At 35.9% G+C, this 20,553-nt stretch overlaps 1 long non-coding RNA gene across 2 annotated transcripts; it reads right to left on the reverse strand.

The window, feature by feature from the left end:
• Window positions 1-13,000: 13,000 nt before the first annotated feature.
• LOC149528024 (uncharacterized) lies at window positions 13,001-13,760 on the reverse strand. Of its 2 annotated transcripts, none has more exons than XR_016359154.1 (3): window positions 13,626-13,760; window positions 13,255-13,437; window positions 13,001-13,120 (listed from the first exon to the last, which is right to left on the reverse strand). It is a non-coding gene; the product is annotated as an uncharacterized LOC149528024 (long non-coding RNA). The 2 variants fall into 2 exon arrangements; XR_016359153.1 differs by having other exon boundaries at window positions 13,255-13,487.
• Between the last annotated feature and the right edge of the window lie 6,793 nt (window positions 13,761-20,553).

Raw genomic sequence — 20,553 nt, forward strand, 5'->3', positions numbered from 1 at the left:
GCTTCACCTCCTGAGTCCCCAAAATCTCCAACAATTACTAAATTGTAAACAATGCAACTTGATCAGATTTCCACAATCCATCTTAGTTATGTTAATCAGTTTCTGGATTAGATTGTGTGGAGATTTTTGTCATCAATGTTTCGAATCACACTATGTGATCCATCATCAGGATGAGAGAGCAGGAGATGTCAAAAAAAGTCTCCTGCTCTCTCATCCTGATGATGGATCACGTAGTGTGATTTGAAACGTTGATGACAAAAATCTCCACACAATCTAATCCAGAAACTGATTAACATAATGCAACTTGAGTCACAATTTGAAGGACCCGAGTCAGAGGCTACTGAGCTAGAGCAAACCAAGTCTAAAGAACTTGAGTCACAGATGGTGGGACCCGAGCTTGATACTAAAGTTCATAATGAAATCAGTGAAACTCATTCCAAATCCAAAGAACCTGTGTTGGCAAGATATGTTAAAAGGCATCATATACCTAATCAAATCATTGGAGACAAATAAGATGGAACAATGACAAGAAATAAATCGAAAGGTACATGTTTACTTGTTGAATTTGAACTTAGAAATGTTAAAGATGCTTTGAAAAATGAAAGTTGGATTCAAGCAATGAATGAAGAAATAGAACAGATAGAGAAGAACAAAACTTGGACTCTTGTTCCTAGACCCAAGGATAAAAATGTAATTGGCACAAAGTGGGTGTTCACAAATAAGCTAAATGAAGATGGATAAGTATCTAAAAACAATGCAACGTTGGTATGTAAAGGCTATTCTCAAGAAGAAGATATTGATTATAGTGAAACTTTTGCTCCTATTGTAAGATTAGAAGGTGTTGGAGCTTTTCTAGCATATGCTGCTCACAAAGGATTTCTAGTGTATCAAATAGATGCAAAATCTACATTTTTTAATAGACTGCTTGATGAAGAAGTCTACATTGAACAACTTAAAAGTTTTGTAGATCCTAGCAAAAAGGACATGGTCTGCAAATTGCATAAGGCATTATATGGTCTCAAGCAAGCTCCTAGAGCTTGGTATGAAAGACTTCATAACTACTTGATATAGATTGGTTTTCAAAAAACAAATTACAATAGCAACCTATATATCAAAAAAGGACCAAACAAGAAGATTGTATTGGCAGAAATATTTGTTGATGATACCTTATTCATAGGAAATGATGACTTGTGCAAAACATTTTTAGAAGAAATGAGTAAAGATATTTAAGATGTCTATGCTTGAAGAGATAATTCTTTGTTGGATTGCAGATTCAACAAAAGAAAGATGGTATCTAAATTACTCAATCTAAATATATCAAAGAAATTTTAAAGAAATTTTGAATGGAAGATTCAAGACCAGTTGGAACCCCTATGTCTACTAGACATAAGCTTTCCAAAAATGATGATTCAAAAGAGGTAGATCAAACTACTTACAGATCAATGATTTGAAAATTATAGTACGCAGTACACAAGGCCTAATCTTGCATTAGCAGTCGGTATGGTGACAAGATTCTCTACAAATCCCAAAGAAAATCACATGATGGCAGTCAAAAAAATCATGAGATATCTGAAAGGTACTAAAGAGTATGGTTTATAGTACAAAATAGGAGACGATTTAGACTTAAAAGTATTTACAGATGCTAATTGAGCAGGAAGTATTGATGATAGAAAAAACACTAGTGGTGGAGCATTCTTTTTTGGTAAAAGACTAGTGTCTTGGACAAGCAAGAAACAAAATTGTATCTGTCAGTCCATAACAGAGGCAAAATATGTGGTAGTAGATGTTAATTGTTTTAACATTGTTTAGTTCAAACAACTAATGAAAGGTATAAAGATAGAGATCAAGGATCCAGTAGTCATATACTATGATAACACTAGTGCAATCAATATACCAAAGAATTCAGTGATGCATACCAAAACAAAGCACATTGCTATAAAATATCACTTCTTAAGAGAGTTGGTGCAAGATAAAGAAGTCAAATTGGAATATGTAAATACAAAAGAATAAATTACAGACATATTCACCAAGCCATTACCTAATGATGCATTTTTGTATCTAAGAGGTAAGCTAGGGGTCATTCCCCTATCTGAAGCTCACTAAATGAAGTTTAGTGATGCATTAACCATAACATGTTGAAGATCAATCAATTAATGCAATATTGACAAGGGTATATTGCAAATGAATCAGTACTTAAGGTACATTAACTTTCATTGAGTATTGTCTTTGGCATGTGTTGTCAAAGAGGGAGAAGTTTACTGTCATATCTCATAGAATTTATTTTTTAAATGAGAGAAGTTTGTTATAAGAGGGAGAAGTTTGTTTTCATAGGAATTTTATAAAGAGATGTTGAAAAGGAAGATTGAACTTGGTTTAATATCAAAGGCAGAGTTTGATATCAGAAGAAGTAGTTGTAGACAAAAGTTTTATGATAGAGGGAGAAACTGAAGGCAGAAAGAGTTCACACTGATAGAGGGAGTTCTCATGGATGAAAATTAGAATAAAACTAAGGATATGTTCCTTACTTTATTCTTGCTCCAAAAATTTCATTGTATTATGACATGTTGTGTTGCCATCAATGCTAAAGAGGGAGATTTTTGAGACAATTGATTAATTGTGCATTATCTTTGATGTTACACAAAATTTCATATCATTACCAGTCAATGTATGTCGAGCTTGCTTGGGAATTGAAGAGAATATTCTGTGTCTATCGAGTGTTCCAGAGTTTTCCAAGTTTAAAAGACAGTTTCTACCAAGTTCACTCGGGCGTCAAAGGTAAGTTTATGGAAGATGAGTGTTAACCGAGCTCACTTGGTTAATGAAGGAAATGTTGGATGGAACTAGTGCTAACTGAGCTCACTCAGTTACCAAAGAAGTTGGGCAAGTATGCAGTGTTAACCGAGTTCACTTGGTTAACACGGGAAAATTGTTTCCGAGTTAGTATCTACCAAGTTAGGTCAGCCAACGAAAGATCTTCTTATTTTGGCATATTAAGTTCAAATGATTTATTTGTTGGTTCTAGCCGACTAAGAAGATGAATATTAGTTATTCTAAGTTGTATTATAGTTGAATTGACAATATAAAAGATATAAATAAAAAGTCAAGTTGAGGGTTAGAGTGTGTGAAGTGATGTGTGAATGCATTGAAGATTTGATGATGGTAAGCGAAAGAAAATCAGAAGGATAAGCAAAATATCCTTGTGGAGCTAAAAAGATATATTCGATCAGGAAGGATCAAGTATACAAGCTAGAATTGAGATCTATAATAAGCAATTCAGTCGCATCAAAAATTAGGTCATCTCATTGTTACTCTCTAACCATTTTAGCAGTGATCTAAATCTCTTAATAAAGTTGGCTTAACAACTATTTGCAAATCCTCTAACAAGGTGGTAGTTCTATTGAATTGTCTAAAGACCTCTAACAAGGCCACTCCTAATAGGGTGAATAAATCCTCTAATAGGGTTACACCTAATAATGTATTTTGTAACATTTAACAAGGTTGGCTCATAACAAGGCTCACTTTACAAGAGTGAAAAACAGTAACTAGTTGCAATTGGTGGTTTTTCCCAATTTGGGTTTCTATGTTAAATCTTGGTGTCTAATGTGTTCATGCTATTTTATTTTATGTGTTTGCAACTAAGTTAATGTAATGGTAATCGCAAATAACATCTTAATATTTTCATGATAAGTATTCACCGAGCATATTCAGTATTTACCGAGTTACAACATATCTTTGTTTGTCGAGCATCGACAGGATTAAGTTTTCTTAGAATTGTTTTGCATTGACATCTAAGGGATCTAGGATTTATTTTTGTGGTAACTAATTCACCCCTCCCCTCTAAGTTACTCCTCTTATATTTCCAATAGTCTTCAGCATTTCCCACTGACCCCTGTGACCCGACGAAACTATAAACCTAACTGCCACATACCATTTGCACTATCATAGCATAGACCTTGATTTAACATGAAATGATTGTGACAGAGTGGACAAACTATTATTTCCACTATGTGGCTTCCCCTTGACATTTCTCACTAACCATTGTGACCTTGTGAAGGCTGAAAGTTAACTGCACTTGCACCATCGCTGCTCTAACCCGAGGTCAGTCTTAACTCGTCGTGCCCCTACAAAACAAGAAAGATCACTCGATCACAGTGCTAATTGTGGTCTTCCATTTAACCCATGTGATCATGTGATACAAGGAAAATTGCAATGTCACCACATAAGCTCTGGTTAGCTTTTACTCCGTTGTGACTGTCCAAACCAAAGGGTTATTTGCACGATCGCAACTTAAAATACTTCAAAGGCATAACACGAAAATAAGGGCCGCAAAACTTAGGAAAAGGATATGGCCAAAGTTAAATCATTTTGTGAAAACCTTTCAAATATCTAAAATTTGAAACCCTAGGTGATCGTTGAGTGGCTTACCATTTGAAAATCATTTTTTTGGTGGGAGGGCATTTTGGCTAAGATTTCTGGTGACTTAAAGGGGATGCAAGCCTGCTTGGTATATGACCAGTGACTGATGAAATGTCATTGGGCTATGGAGTCTTTGAAATCTGAAAACCTACCAATTTCATCACCTTTGTTGCATTTTGATCCATAAAACATGCCCTTCTACTTCTGCAACTCTACAAAACTTTTTAAAACTATCGCTCCAAAGGAACAACACCATGTGCACCCTACACTTCTTGGAAAATAGGAAAGGACAAAAATAAATCTATTTTAACTATGTACATGGAACAACAATCATTAGAAATAGGGCTTAAGATATATTACATTGGTTGGAATAGACAAGATCTCACCATTAGCCCTGCTTAACTGGAAAGCATTGGCCTACTTGCAATTGATTATCACATAAGGACCGCTCCATAATGCATAAAATTTTGAATGTCTCCCTAGTTTTTCTTTGTCTACATCCCATTTTAGCACAAAATTACCCTCTTTGAAATCCCTAACCTTAGCCTTCCTGTCAAAGGACCTTTTCATCTGCTACTAATGTGTTTCCAAAGTTTGCATTGCTTGATTTCTCTTTTCTTCCAACTCCATGAATTCTATTATCCTTACTATCATAGCATCATCTTTAGCTAACTCAAGCTGATGAGCCAATTCAAGAGCAGGAAATTCCAATAAAATAGGAAGCCTAGCCTCTCTACCATATACCAGCATGAAAGGAGAATTTCCTATGGCTCTCTTAGGTGTTATCCAATCAACTCACAAAGTTGTTTTCAATTTCTGATGCCAACACCTTTGATTATCCTCTATGTTTCTCTTCATTATCCTAATTAGATTCTTGTTGGATGACTCGGCTAATCCATTACCTTGAGGGTAGTAATTGGAAGAGGTACTCAAATAAATAACATGATCTATTGCCCATGCACAAATTTGAGCTCCAACAAATGATTTCAAATTATTTGAAATGATGGTGGAAGGAGTACCAAACCTTGTGATGATTCCATCTAAGAACTCAACAATTGAATTCTCAGTAGCATCCTTTAGTGCAATTGCCTTCGTCCACCTAGTAAAATAATCTATAGCAGCTAGAATCCATTTATGGCGAGAACTAGAAGGAGGGTTAATAGGACCTATGAAATCTAATCCCCATTGAGAAAAAGGCTGACCCACTTGAATAAGATGAAGTGGAAGGGTTGTGAGTCTTTTCTTACCTAAAAAGAAGGCACATTTTTTACACTTCCTAACACAGTTATGGCAATCATGGAACAAGGATGGCCAATAGTAACATGTCCTCATTATCTTTATGACAGTGGTTCTTGTTGAAAAGTGGCCACCATCAGGACCATCACTAAGCTCCTTAATCATTCTCTCTGCTTGATCTGTGTCAATACATCTTAGCAAAGCTCCATTGAAGTCCTTCCTAAAGAGAATACCATCAACTATGGCATAAGGAATTGACTACAATCTAAACTATCTTCTTTTAGCTCTATCCAATCCCTAAGGATATCTATTTCTTGATAAGAAGGCCATCATGTCATTTAACCAACTGCTTGGATTGTCATTTCTTACTTCTTGTTGATCTGTCAATACCAAGGTAGCTTCTTCATTTGATGCTTGTGATGAGACCATTTGTTTACACAATCCTTTCCCTCTTACCAACTTGGTGATATGGATGTCCACATCATACTCCATCACTTTGGTGATCCAACCTGCCCTTTTCTCATTAATATCCTTGCTCAAAAGGAAGTCCTTCACGCTTGCATGAGGTACCAACAAATGGATCTTATTGTGTGATAGAAGATGTTTGAATTTCTTTAAAGATCTTATGACTGCAAGAGCTTCCTTCTCTACATAACTATACTTGTCCTCATATCCTTTAAGCCCTTCACTAAAAAAGGCAATAGGTTGTTCCTCATTCTTATCATTCAATTGAGTCAAAACAACAGAAATACTTGACTCGCCTCCTAACGTGTAAAGAATGAAATCCTTATCAAAATTGGGATTGATAAGAGTAGGAGTTAAGGCTATGGCTGCCTTGATCTCTTCAAAACTTGCTTTCCCTTCCTTGGTCCATGCAAAGACCATGTTCTTCTTGAGTATAGTTCTAAGAAATTTCACCATGTTAGCTAAATTAGGAATAAATCTTCTCACAAAATTTATTCTACTAAGAAAACTTTGCAGTTGTTTTTTGTCATTAGGAAGTGTGTGTGTGTGTGTGTGTGTGTGTGTGTGTGAGAGAGAGAGAGAGAGAGAGAGAGAGAGAGTATTGCTTGTGTTCTTTCTGGATCAATAGTAAGACCATCATTGGATACAATGTGTCCTAACAACTTTCCTTGGTTGGTGGAAAAGACACACTTGCTTAGATTCAAGGATACTCCATATTCTCTACCTCTGATAAACACCTTTGTTAGATGGCCAAAATGATCTATCACATTCTTTGAGTATATTGTAATGTCATCAAGATAGACCGATACAAATTTTTCTATCATGTTCTTGAAGGCCATCTCCATTGCCTTTTGAAATGTGGCACCTACATTTGTTAGCCCAATGGCATCTTACTATAAGTATAGGTGCCCCACTTTGTGGTAAATGCAGTCTTATATCTGTCAAACTCTTTAACTAACACCTGATTGTAACTAGAGAATCCATCAAGGAATGAAAACCTTTCTGAACCACTGACCCTAGATAGGATTTGTTCCATAGAAGGAAGGGGATGATTATCCTTAAGGGAGGCTTGGTTAAGATACCTAAAGTCTACAAATAATCTAATTTCTCACTCTTCTTCCTAGCAGGGACAAGGTTTGCTACCCAAGAGGAGTGCTTGATGGGGCAGGGACAAGGTTTGCTACCCAAGAGGAGTGCTTGATGAGGATTGCACCATTGTCCTCCATCCACTTTTCTTGATCCTATAACCTCTTATACATATTCTGCATCAATGTTTTCCTCATGGCCTCGATCTTATCAACTATGATGTGGAAGCTATTAGGGCCATAATAGGGGACTGACTTGCAGAGGAAATATGGATAGGAGCTTCAATAGGCTGATGATTAGGCATGTCAGGAAAGAAGGGTATTAGAGGCCTTGGAGCTAACTTCCCTCCCTGTATCAAGATATTTTCTGCTCTTATGGCAATCTCAAAAGCATCTGGTAAAGTGTCTCCTCCCATAGATTGCAGAGTAGTAGCAATATCACTGTTAAAGGCTCTGAGGTAATACAAGAATGCATTACCAGGAGAAGGCTTTATTGTAGTGGGTATTCTATCCCTTGTCTTCTGAAATCTGTAATTAAAATCTGTCATATATTCATGGGGTGCCCTCTTGATGGTTGTTAGCTACTCTAAAAGTGATAGGTGATCACTTTTATCCTCAAAATGCTTACAAAGTCCTGCTCCTAACCCATCCCAATCAGTAATAAAGTTATGAGGCAAACCTTTATACCATTATAGTGCTTTTCCTTTCAAGGATGAGGCTAGAAGCCTAACTACTACATCATCTCTAGATATTACATGTATATTACAAACATTTGCAACTTCTTGTATGTGTTCTAAGGGAGAGATGGAAGTTTCGCCAGTAAACTCAGGTATACTTTTAAGAGTTGATACTAGTATGTCATGTCTTTGAGCCAATAGGAAAGGACACCCAACATTAAAGGTAGCAAAGCATGAGCTCTATCCATATAAGAAAGTGATCTATTAATATGAGTAGATGGTATTCTAGGTTGAGATCTATCAATAGGAGGAGTGGAAAGAGATCTCATAGGTGTATGTGTTGCTATTGTACTCTTGACTAGTGATAGAGACAATCTATTTCTCTTTTTTCTAAGGTTTGAAAATGAAATCTCAATGTATTTAAAATTACCTCTAGAAGATGTCCTTGTATGAGCTTTGGGCATGAATCACAGCAACTTGGTCAAAAAACTAGATATATTGTAGGATAGATTCCCCAAGTACTTGAAAATAAACTTCTTGAAGGCCTAAAAATACTAAGAGCAACATTATCTTCTCAGCATGTATTGGAAGTTTTCTTCTTTGACACTAGTGAACTTATAAAGCTTCAAAAGTTTGTCCCACCGGGTGTGCCAAAAACTGTTGTTACAAAAGTTTGCACCCTTTACTAAAGTTTTTACCTAAAGGCAACCTTGTGAAACATTGAAACAACCTCCAAGTTGTGGAACTTGAACAATGAGGTTGAGTCTCTGGAGAAAGAAGACTTCCTATGCTATCAAGATGCACCTAAACTACACTTGGAGAGGAAAAGGGAGGATAAATACATGAAAGTAAACTACCCAATCTATTCTAAGGAGGTGATGCACCGAAATAGAGTGTTCAATTCTATCTCTACCCATACATGCACAATTAACTATAATGACACCAAAAGATATACAAATTCAGACTTGTGTAATCTATTAATCACATGCAGATTAGACAACCAAATGAGTGACACAAGGAAGAAGAGTTTCACTATATATCATTCATAGGAAAAAGAGATATAGTCATGCAAATTACAGATATCCATGATACATTAAAGAGAGGCAAATAGATCTTGCACAATACATCAATGGCTAAAAGAGATAAGGTAGAATATCATGATTAGTTTAGAGGAAAGGGAATTTACAATGTGCATGCCAAAACATGTCAAGGGAAACTGAGAAGAATCAAACCCTTCAAAAGATTACAAAATGTGCTTTATAGCTTAAGCATAACTTAGATAGCTTTTTCCCTAAGGCAAAACTCAACAACAGTATTCAAGATGGCAAAGAGTAGTCATTACAAATCTAGGAAAGATCTTATCATGGCACACATCCAGATGCAGGAAAGTCACTTGTTCACCAAACAAAGCCTTTGAGAAGATAGAAATGACGACCATTATCATTCTAACTAATTAGATGGACCAACAGGCAGTGATGGAGTGTCTTTCTTCATTTATTAGACATGGAGAATGATGAAAGTGGCTGCAAGAGATCAAAAAGATCATATCTACCATCAAAGAGTTGTTTCCTCTATTATTAGTATGCCAAATTAGTCATGTCATCAATCAATTGGAGTCAACCTTCAGGCCTTGCCATGTGGGACAATCATTTTTTATCATTCTGCCACTCTGCTAGCATTCATCTTTACATTTCATGTTTGACCACTCATGATTGCAGCTTCGCCACCACCTTTCTTCATTAGTAGTCATTACTTGCGAAACTGTGACTAACTATCTATGGTTGCTTCACATCTTGTCTTCAATATTTCCCACTGACTCCTGTCAACCAACAAAACTGTGAACCTAACCACCACATACCATTCACACCATCCCAACATAGACCTTGATCTAACATGAAATGCCTATGACTAAGTGAACAAACTATTATCGTTGCTACGCAGTTTCCCCTTGACATTTCTCACTAACCACCGTGACCTTATGAAGCTGAAACTTAACCACACTCGCACCATCATCGCTCTAACGTGAGGTCAATCTTAACTCGGCACGCCCCTGTAAATTAAGAAAGATTGCTTGAACACAGCTCTAACTATGGTTTGTCATTTAACCCATGCAACCATGTGATACAAGGAAACTCACACTGTAGCCACATAAACTTTGGTTAGCTTTTGCTCTGTCGTGATTGTGCAAACCAAAGGGTGATTCGCATGGTTGCAACTTAAAATACTTCAAAGGCATATCATGAAAATAAGGGCCACGAAACTTAGGATAAAAGGATATGGCCAAAGTTAAATCATTTTGTGAAAACCTTTCAAATATCTAAAATTTGAAACCCTAGGTGATCGTTGAGTGGCTTAGCATTTGAAATCAATTTTTTGGTGGGAGGGCATTTTGGCTAATATTACCACAGCTCAATTTATATTAGAAATAGTGTATGCCTATCTAGATATATAGAATGGAAAACCCTAACTTTTTCCTTAATTCCACTAGAGAGAGGGAGAGGTGAATGGCTTTCCCAATAAGGTTTGTGTTCCTTATTGTGAAACACACCAAAGTGATATGACAGTAAATCCCATGAAAACAAAGAGGGATAGTATTAAATGATCTAATGAGTTTGTGTGTCTGATAGTTAATTCCACAAAGTTTACACCTTGTGGCAAGTTTACACTCCCATGATATAGTAATCCTATACCAGTGTAACGAGACTCGAACTCAGCTCAGACTCGGCAAGGGTAACTTGACTCGTGACCCAGCTCGGCAGTGATTCGGCAAAGTGAAAAACCACAAAATTTTGAGATTTTTTAGGATTTAAAGAACATTCTATACACCCATTATTGAATAAAGCATAAAGACACAATAACATCATTAAATAGAAGATAATTTGATCATAATGCACATGCCACATACTTAAAGTTAAAAACTTAAAACTTAAAAGCCAAACATCGATTACATATGTACAATACTACAAACTACAAACTTACAAACTTACAAAGGTAAATTGCTAAAAGTAAATACTATATTACTAGTAATTAAAGTCAAACAAAGATAAATCCATGCAAACCATCAAAATGTATATGTATTATCATTTATGCATTATGAAATCCAACACATCAAGATTCAATAGTCATCATCAAATTCAAATGTTCCAAATGTTGATCATATATTAAGTTACTGTTAAACTTTTAAACAAAAAGTTAAAACAAGACTATAAGTCTACAGCTATGGGTCCTAGTCGGAGTCCTCATCATCATCCTCATCCTCATCCTCATCCTCATCCTCATCATCATCCTCATCCTCATCCTCATCCCCAACCTCAGCCTCAACCTCAAGCTCAGGCTCAATATAATCTACAAAATGCCTCTTAGTAAGGCATCTAAGGTAGGTCCTAGATGTCTCAGTAGCCATAGCATCAGCTTGTGAGGTGCCTCTAAGATCAATTGTACTCTCTGCCTCTGACTCTGCCAATCTCTGTGAGCTGCCACTAGGAACAATTGGAGCTCTCTGGTCCTCTGCTGCCATAGCCACAGCCTCAACCTGGCCCTCTCTATCTGCCTGGTCAAGCCACTGTAGGTCCTCATCATCAAAGACAGGATCAATAGCCTTAGTGATCCAATCAGACTCTGGATCAACCTCCTCTAGAGTAATCGGAGAGGTGTCACTATCCAAAATCTCCCTAATCCTAATGCGCAGGTTGTAGTGCACAAAATACTAGACTATTCATTTTTTGCACAGACAACCTATTACGCCTCTTCGAGTGGATGTGCTCGAACATGCTCCAGTTGCGCTCACATCCAGAAGCGCTACTTGGCTGGCTCAAAATGCGGATGGTGATTTGCTAAAGGTTTTTGGTTGAAGGCCCAAACATTTGCCACCATCTATCTGAATTTTGAAAAAAGGAAAACAAAAGAATATTAGTCTCATTTCAAAATTTGAGCTTTAAGTTTAAAGCTAGAAATTCATAAACTAGATTGTATAAGGCTTAAGCTACAATCTTTACCTGGCTGCAATTTTGTACGACCTTCTTTGCAAATTTGACTTGAAAAAATGGGCCTTGATGCATTATTATAGGCATCCATCTCAAGCAATATATCTGCGGGATTAGGAGACATCTTCGATACCACTGTGTATAGGCCACTAAGAACCTCCTCATCTGCCTTGAAATCATCAAGGAAATGGTATGCCAGATTGAGGTAATAGGCTGCTGTGTGGATGGGCTTATGAAGCTGATTTTGCCATCTCCTATCAATTATGTCCCAAATAGGGCCATAGTTTTCCTCAACTCCTACATATTTAGCCTTAATAGTCTCCTTGACCCTATCCATGCCCTCATAAATGTAGCCCATAGAGGGCTTCTCGCCATCAGCAACTCGTAGGAGGGCTACAAGGGGCTCAGTGATCTACAAAACAATTAAACAAAAAAACAATTTAGTGAATGATGAAACTTTGCAAAGTTGCACAATGAATATAAATCAAAAATATGTATGAGACAAATTAATTTATAAAATTTTAAGACTTAAGCTTTTAAAATTTAAAATTTAAATTTTAAATTACCTCCACAATCTTCGAACATGGCTTCCAAAAATCATCATCATCATAAATTCATTTTGTTGCATCTATCCCTGCAAGGTTGCTCGCAAAGGAGGAGGAACTCCATTCTGGACCAACAAACATGCACCTCAACTCTAACCTTGAACTCAGCAAGGATTTTACTTTGATAAAGTTAGAGGCAAATCTTGTGATACCAGGACGAGCCAACTCCTTTCCCTTCGTGTATTTCCTCATAGTGCTAAGGACCAAGGCATGATTATAGATGAACTTACAAAGATTTTTGGCCTTGGTAAAACATGATTTCACCCATACAAGCTTGCCAATATCCTCTAACATGAGGTCAATGCAATGGGCCGCACATGGAGCCCAAAAGATTTTTGGGTGTCTCTCCATCAATAGTTTTCCTGCAGTAATTTTAAATTAGTTAGTAAACAATGAAAATTTTTGATGTATTAAAAAACTTTTAATTTTCAAAATTTAATGAAAAACTAAAACAATTTTTTTAGAAGTAGAACTTAGAAAGTTAGAAGTTCAAATTTTACCTACAGCAACATAATTAATTGCATTATTTGTCACCACTTGGACAACATTGTCTTCCCCCACCTCCCTTATGACCTCCTCAATAGTCTCACATAAGAATTTTGCATTTTTCACACATGAGGAAGCATCTATGGACCTCAAAAACATGGTGGATCCTAAAAGTGAAAATTAAACAAAATAATTATCATTCAAGAATCAAGAATCGATACTCAATAAAACAAAATTTTCGTTATTCAATAATAGTATACATTAAATTTTAGACTTCAAGAAGTAGAGCATGATGAATTACCTCCGCTAGAAACAAGAAAATTTAGGAGGGTTCTGGACCTCCTATCTGTCCATCCATCTGACATGATGGTACACCCCTTTTGGCTCCAAATCTTTTTGTGGTCCTCCAACTCAAGTTTCATCTCCTCAACCATATCTAGCAAGAGGGGGCCACTCAACTCATCTTCAGTGGGGGCTTTGAACCCTGCACCACAGATGGAAACTGCATCAATCATCCCCTGCCAATAAGGAGTCCTATTACATTTATAAAAACATTTTAATTAGCATATTTTAAATTTTCAACATCAAGTTAAAAGTATAAAATTGAATATAAATTTTAAAACTTAAAACGTAAAACAATCAAATATAAATGAAGTTGAAAACTTGAAGTACCTGGCTGCTATAAATGGAATGTCGCAGAAAAATCAAAACTTGCAAATTGCTCTTACTCCAGCTTCATGTATCTCCCTATTCCAGCCCATGCTCTCAAGTGAGGGTTGCGCACCAGGAGTGGTCCGCGGTACAAAAAAGTTGTCCAACTTACTAGATTTTTTGACTCTAGGACGAAGAAGAGCAGCACTACTAGAAGGGGCAACAACAGTAGCATCACTAGAAGTGCAAGGAATAGATGTAGAAGAAGCACAAGCAACAGAAGCACTAGGACGATAGGGGGGACGGGAAGAACCTTCTCCAACATAGCCTACTGACTCAGAAACATTTGCAGATGAGCGTGGAAGGGAACTAGAACCAATCAAAGCTAACTCTTCTAATTTTTTTTTTTAAATTCATTTTCTTGTTCATATTTTTCCAAAGCTACATAAAAAAAGTGTTGAGCCTCAACAGATGCAGCTCCACAAGGCTCAATATCATGACCACGTAAGCCAACAATATGGTATTTTAATCTATTTATCCCCCCGCAATTAATGGTTTTGCAAAATAAGCATTTTGTTTGAGTTCTCTTTCTACCCGAAAATTCTATGGTGAACTTCCAACAATCATCTTTTTTGTTGCCTTTAGAGAGCTTGGGTTTTTTTACCTCCATAAGCCATTATGACTTAATTAAGGAACAATGTAAAGGTTGCTGCAATGAGACATTTTAGACCAAATATTACCATTTCAGCATTGCATTTTATGAAGACCTAAAGTTTTAAAAAAACTCATAAACAAACAAAAAAAATTCATGCAAAAAACCCATAAGCATAGACAAAAAAATCATCAAAATCTAAACAATCGAGTCTTACCTCTTTCAAATGCTTTGGGAAGTGTTGAGAAGAGCTCCTATAAACTCCTTGATGATCTAAATGCAAGCTCCAATGTCACAAATGCAAGCTTTTCTCCTCCTCCTTTCAGCTGGTTGCAAAACAAGAAACCTCTATTTCTCTTCTACCTCTCTCTCTCTCTTTCTTCTTTTCACTATAGACTATTATGAGAGCCCTTTTAGGGTTATATGAGTGAGATATGTAAAAAAAAAAACATAAAAAAAAAAAGCAAAAAAATATATTTTTATGGCTCGGTTTTGTGCCCATCGCGGCCGAGTCAAGCAGGCCGGGTCACGCGAGTCGCTCGGTGACTCGTGAGTCACGTGAGTCATGCGAGTCACTCCTGGTGACTCACTGCTCGTGAGTCACGAGTCATTGTGACTCGGCGAGGTCAGCGCGGTTCGCTGACTCGCCTGACTCATGTGACTCGCCATGAGTCACATTACCCTGTCCTATACCATGATAATAGTTTTCATATATGCTAGGATATGTCAAATTGTCTAGCAAGTGTGTATGGTATGTTGGTCAACCAATCTAAGACATGTAAAAAGAGGAAGAGTAACTACCTCTAGCAAGTTGCGTTATGCTAGTGTACTCTATGTACCATCGTAAAATGGGTGCACTTCATTTGAGACCTTTTATCCCTCCTTAGTGTGGTTTAAGTGTCTCGTTACCCTCTTCTAATCTATCTCATAATTTTATATCACTTTTCACACTTTTATATGGTCTTCTAAGTGTTTCATTGCCATATGTTTGGTCATATCTTTTGGTAGGCCCTGTATTTCCACATCTCATCTACACTTCCTCTAAGCCTTTTGGAGGCTCTATTTTTGTCCCTCTCTAGGAATAGGTTGACCCAAGTTGTCTTGCTATGGAGCAAGTCGACCCAAGTGGACTTGTTTTAGAATAGTTTGACCCCATGTCAACCTAGTCCAGAAGAGGTTGACCTAGGTTGACCTCTTCCCTAGTGATTGCAAGGCTAAGGGCTTGAAGTGTCTCAAGTTTTCCATTTGATTTCTTTTACTCCCTAGTTATCTTGTATTATTATTTTTCCCAAAAGATAGTATAGAAGGAGGCTTGGGGACTTTAGTTTGACATTAAGCATTCAAGAGACATCACATATTCACAAGACATCTGTAGGAAAGATATCAATCAAAGCGTTCAAGCAAGAAAGCATCTTCAAGTATTCACGTGTAAGTATATGCTTCTTACATCAAGCTTCTTTCTTCAAGGTTACATTGGAGTTTGGCTCTAAGGAGAAGATCCATCATTCTAATCCATTCGAGTTCTTCTATCATTCGTCAACCATGGAATGTCACATACATTCCTATACATGAGGTTTGGCTTCCTTGATTTCCCTTGTGGTTTTATTTTAGTCAAGGCTATTATGTTTACATGCTTGATCACATATCAAATGCAATTGCAACTATGGAGGATAATTGTATCTTTTAATTGATATTATTTAGTCCTACTATGTGTTAGAATTTCCTTTATCAATTACATTTTAATTCAAGGCTAATTGCTCAATCTAGGTTTGGACCAAGAAAAACCCTCATCCATCAAAATCCTAAAACCCTAGTTTTCCATGTGTAGGGATAGGAAGGCAAAAAAGTAGTTCCAGCTTTGAAAATAACTTGTTGATAGCTTTCTAGTGAACCTAGGTCAACTTTGGTATAGGGCCCCAAGAACATGATGACTTGCGAGAATCCATTCGGGAACACATTCCATAGGTCAACCTATTCCTTTCACCAGATATCAAAAATCTATTTCTGGGTTTTTATTCTATTTAGGAATCTACGTTGAGGTTCTCCATTGGAGGTTTGGATCCACACTTTTCAAGGTAAAATCACACTTTCTTGAGCATATTTTATCTTTCAGTTTAATACTTAATTTTATCATAATTTTATATCTTAATTGGGTTAATTATATACATTTCATATCTAGATTTGCACTTTACATCTTGATTAATCAGTTAGTACTATTTTGCATATACATTATCACACACTAGCCAAAAAGTGTTTTCTCCCATATTGCATTCCTTTCTACAATTCAAGTTCAACACTAGCTCCCTTCCTCTTTTGGGCCTTGCTAAATAATTTGGATTCAAAAAGGGATAATATTGGGAGATTGCCTCTTTCCCTCATATACATATTTGAATGGAAGGTGCATAAAGTAGAGGCCTACATCTTATTAAAGAACTTCCATTTTACCTACACACCCCCCCCCCCCCCCCCACCCAACACACACACACAACTATGGAAAAAAATGACCTATTATTGACATCTTAAGGAAGTGATGAAGAATGATAAAGAAATTTCAACATCAAGATAATATCTACAAGAAACACTCAATCCAAACCAAAGACGTCACAATTCCTATGAGGTCATGGGAGATAAGAATGAAACAAGATACCATACATGAAGTGAAAAAGGAAACCCTTGCAAATGATAAAACTATTGTGTGGGTCCAAGGTAAGTGATCTATCTACCATGGAAACCCAATTGAAAATGATGTAAGATTGGATGTCACATGATAAACAAACAACACAACCAAAGAAGAATGGATCCTTGGGAGACTGAGAAAGATTGATAGGGTCCCCTTGCCCACCAAGTGTAGGAACAAAGGGAAAATATGACCTATTATGGCACTCACAAAGTAGACCATATATGAAAATGAGCTCCCAAGAGATAGGCTAACAACATTACATTATGTAGAGAAACATAATAGGGACCTAGGTGTTATTTAAAGAAATCAAGATTGAAATAGAGAGTTTATCATAAGGAGATATGTGAATAACCTCATTATTAATTTTTTGTTGAGTCTTGTAATGTAAAATTTGATAATGATTAGTAGACTGATCATGATAATGATGATACATGCAAGACAAAAGATTTAGAAGTTTTTGACTATGTTTCTTTATACATTTAGGTCTAGTAATCACCTTAGTACGAAGAAGTTTTGGAAAAATACTTTCTTGATTAGTAGGAGAGAATATGTTAGATGATAAAGGATATGACGTGGACAAAGAATGAGATTCAACACTTTGTTGCATGCATCCTAATGTATTATCGATAATGGTGTTAATAACTTTTGGTTTATAAGAGTGCTCATGTCCCCAATTGCTAAAGGGATTTTTTATGTTGTTGTTTTTGTTTAACACATCCATTCTCGGTGAATCCATGATAACCAAGACCATAATGAGATGTCATATCACTAGGTTTAAGAGATTCATGATGAATTTTAGTAGCAAAAAAGTTATTAAAAAGAGTTAATAGAGATTTAATGAATGAAAGATCATTAGCTCTATATTCTCCAATAAAAGTTGGTGTAAAGTCTAAGGATCCCCAAATATATTCTAAAGGAAAACTTGTAGGAGGATTGTCATTAGATTCTTGATCTTGTCTATCCTCAACATTTAGATGACTATTTGGTTTAGTGTCTGCATGAAGAGTGTACATCACATTATGGTTATTAAATTTGACTTTTTGGTGAAGAGTTAAAGAAATAACATGTGTAACATGTAGCCAAGGTCTACCCTAAAGAAAGTTGTAATTAAGAGGTTTGCATATGACAGGAATTGGAGTATTCAAAATAACCATACCTACTTTGATAGGTATCTTGATGCATGAAGTTTTCTTAGAAACATTATCAAAACCATAGATAGAAACATCGTTATGTTTGATATGTTTAATATCTTCTTTAATTTCTTTGAACATATCCATCTGCAAATATTAATCATGAACCCATTATCAATTAAGGTTATATGAATGAGATTACCATTGATAATGACAACCACTATAAGAGAGTCATAATGATCTTGAATCTCTTTAGGACACAAATCATCACGAGTAAACATAATTTGAGGTGGGAGTGGGGTAGCGTTCATGCATTGTAAAAAGGAATTGATGTTAGCTTGATTATAAAGTGGAGTTGGAAGAGTAGCTAGAGCTATTTTTTAAGGCTTCATGATATGTAGGAGATTTTTGAAGAAGTTCCCAAATAGAAATATTTGTAGGGGTATTAATATAATTGTGAAACCAAATCATAATCCATCCTAAGACTTTGAGAAATATGAGGTAGAGGAGGAAGAATAGGCCGAGAACATGAGAGATAAGTAGTAGGTTAAGGATTATTTCTTGTATGATAGGTGTGAGACATTGCATGATAATCCAAAGGATTTCTAGATGTCCCCTTAGGAGTTATTTGAGGATAACCTTTAAGGGTGTTAAGAGGTTTATTTGATGAAGGGTGACCTTTGAGAATGAGGATAGGTTAAGAAACACTAACTTGATTAGGATCTTAGTTCTCCATAGATGAGAAGGAAAACAGTAAGGAGATTGTCATTATCCTCTTTTATTAAGGAATCCATGGAATAGGGATTGTGGATTTCCACTAACGGCTCCTCTCTACTAGGAGTTTCATATGAAGGATTGGTACAATTATTTATTATATCTTTTTCTTGATCTATAAAATATCTCTAAGAGGAGGGTATGTTTTAGGAGAGGAATAAACATCCAATGTGTCATGTTAAAAAGAAAAGGTATCAAGTCTCATGTTATCTTTTTCATGAGGAAGAGAATAGTCAACATTATTATCTAGAGGTTCATTTTAAATAGTGAGATCATTGTGAATTTTAGGAAAAGGACCAATGTAAGAAAGCTATAAAAAAGGATGGTTGAAATTTATACTCATAGGTTAAGCACATAACAAGAGGAGTTAACATCAATTTTCAACACATCTATCAAAAGAGAAGAATTAAAAACACCTTCTTGCATCATAATGGCCTCATTGAGAAGAGGATTTTAGGAGAGGGATAAAGTGATAAAAGGGAAGCTAGACCACTATTACCATGACAAGATAGATGTATTCCAAGAAATAATAATACTAAAGATTGCTAATGCAAATAAGATCATACAAAATAGTTCAAGATGCAACAAGAGAGATATAGAGATATAACTCCACAAGATAGAAGTAACTAACTCAAAAATGTAAGAAAGAGTTGTAGTGTGTTGGGTTCACCAAAATGTACAATGAAGGTGAACACATGATAATATGAAAAGGGGAATCTAACACCATAAAAGAAAGAGTTGTCACACTCGAGTTCACAAAAATGTATAGGGGGAATATGAAGCAATAAAATAAGTCTCAATGCATCACATTTCCAAAGGGAGTGTAAATAGCTTTATACCTCAAGAGGGGAGATAAAGGAGAAAGATCCTATTTAAACTAGCCCTGCGTTTGTTAGATCCTAGTTGATTAATGCAATCCAAGTGATAGAGGAGAACTAACACAAGCCAAGATCCAACAGATGTGGAGCTAAATTAAATAATATCAACTCCCTTGAAGACCTAACAAGTATTAATGTACATCAAATCTAAATAAAATACATGAATTTAGCAAATCTGAAAGAAAAATTAATGGAATTGATTGAAGAAAATAAAGTGCTTACCTTGAAGAATTTGGATATTCAAGTTCTTGACTTTTGTATTGTTCCAAACATCAAACATACCTTGTTTTAGACCTAAAACTTTGAGATTGACAAACCTAAAAAAAATTGGCTCCAGGAATTTGTAGGATAGTGATGACTTTTTAGGATGGAGATGACATTATGGGATGGAGAAGAAATGTGTCCCAGTCCTAATGTGTCTAATTGTGAAATTGATTTTCGATCTCTGATATTTAGCAAAATGGGTCTTTGAATTTGTACTCTATTCTATCTTTTAAGATCTACAATATCTAAAAAGGTATGTATGGGTGGTTATGTAGGGGATTCCTTAGTCAACCCCTTGTTTTGGTGATTCTCACCTCCATGGATAATCATTAAATCTAATTAAATGTGTTTGATTATTCTATATGGGCTTTAAAATTATGCAATGCTAAGATCTAAATCCCTAGATTGAAACACTACAATGTATATTTTGAAATTGATAATTAAGTCACAACCTATAGATTTGAGGATAACCAAGAAACCATGACAAGCCCCCAAGGCTAGAGTACTCTAAGACATACTCATAATCCATGTTTTCTACTCAATGATTGAATCTTGAATTCTTGAATGATAA

The sequence above is a fragment of the Cupressus sempervirens genome, chromosome 11, assembly GCF_028749045.1.
Source record: "Cupressus sempervirens isolate cs-2001-9-10 chromosome 11, ASM2874904v1, whole genome shotgun sequence".
Taxonomy (NCBI): domain Eukaryota; kingdom Viridiplantae; phylum Streptophyta; class Pinopsida; order Cupressales; family Cupressaceae; genus Cupressus; species Cupressus sempervirens.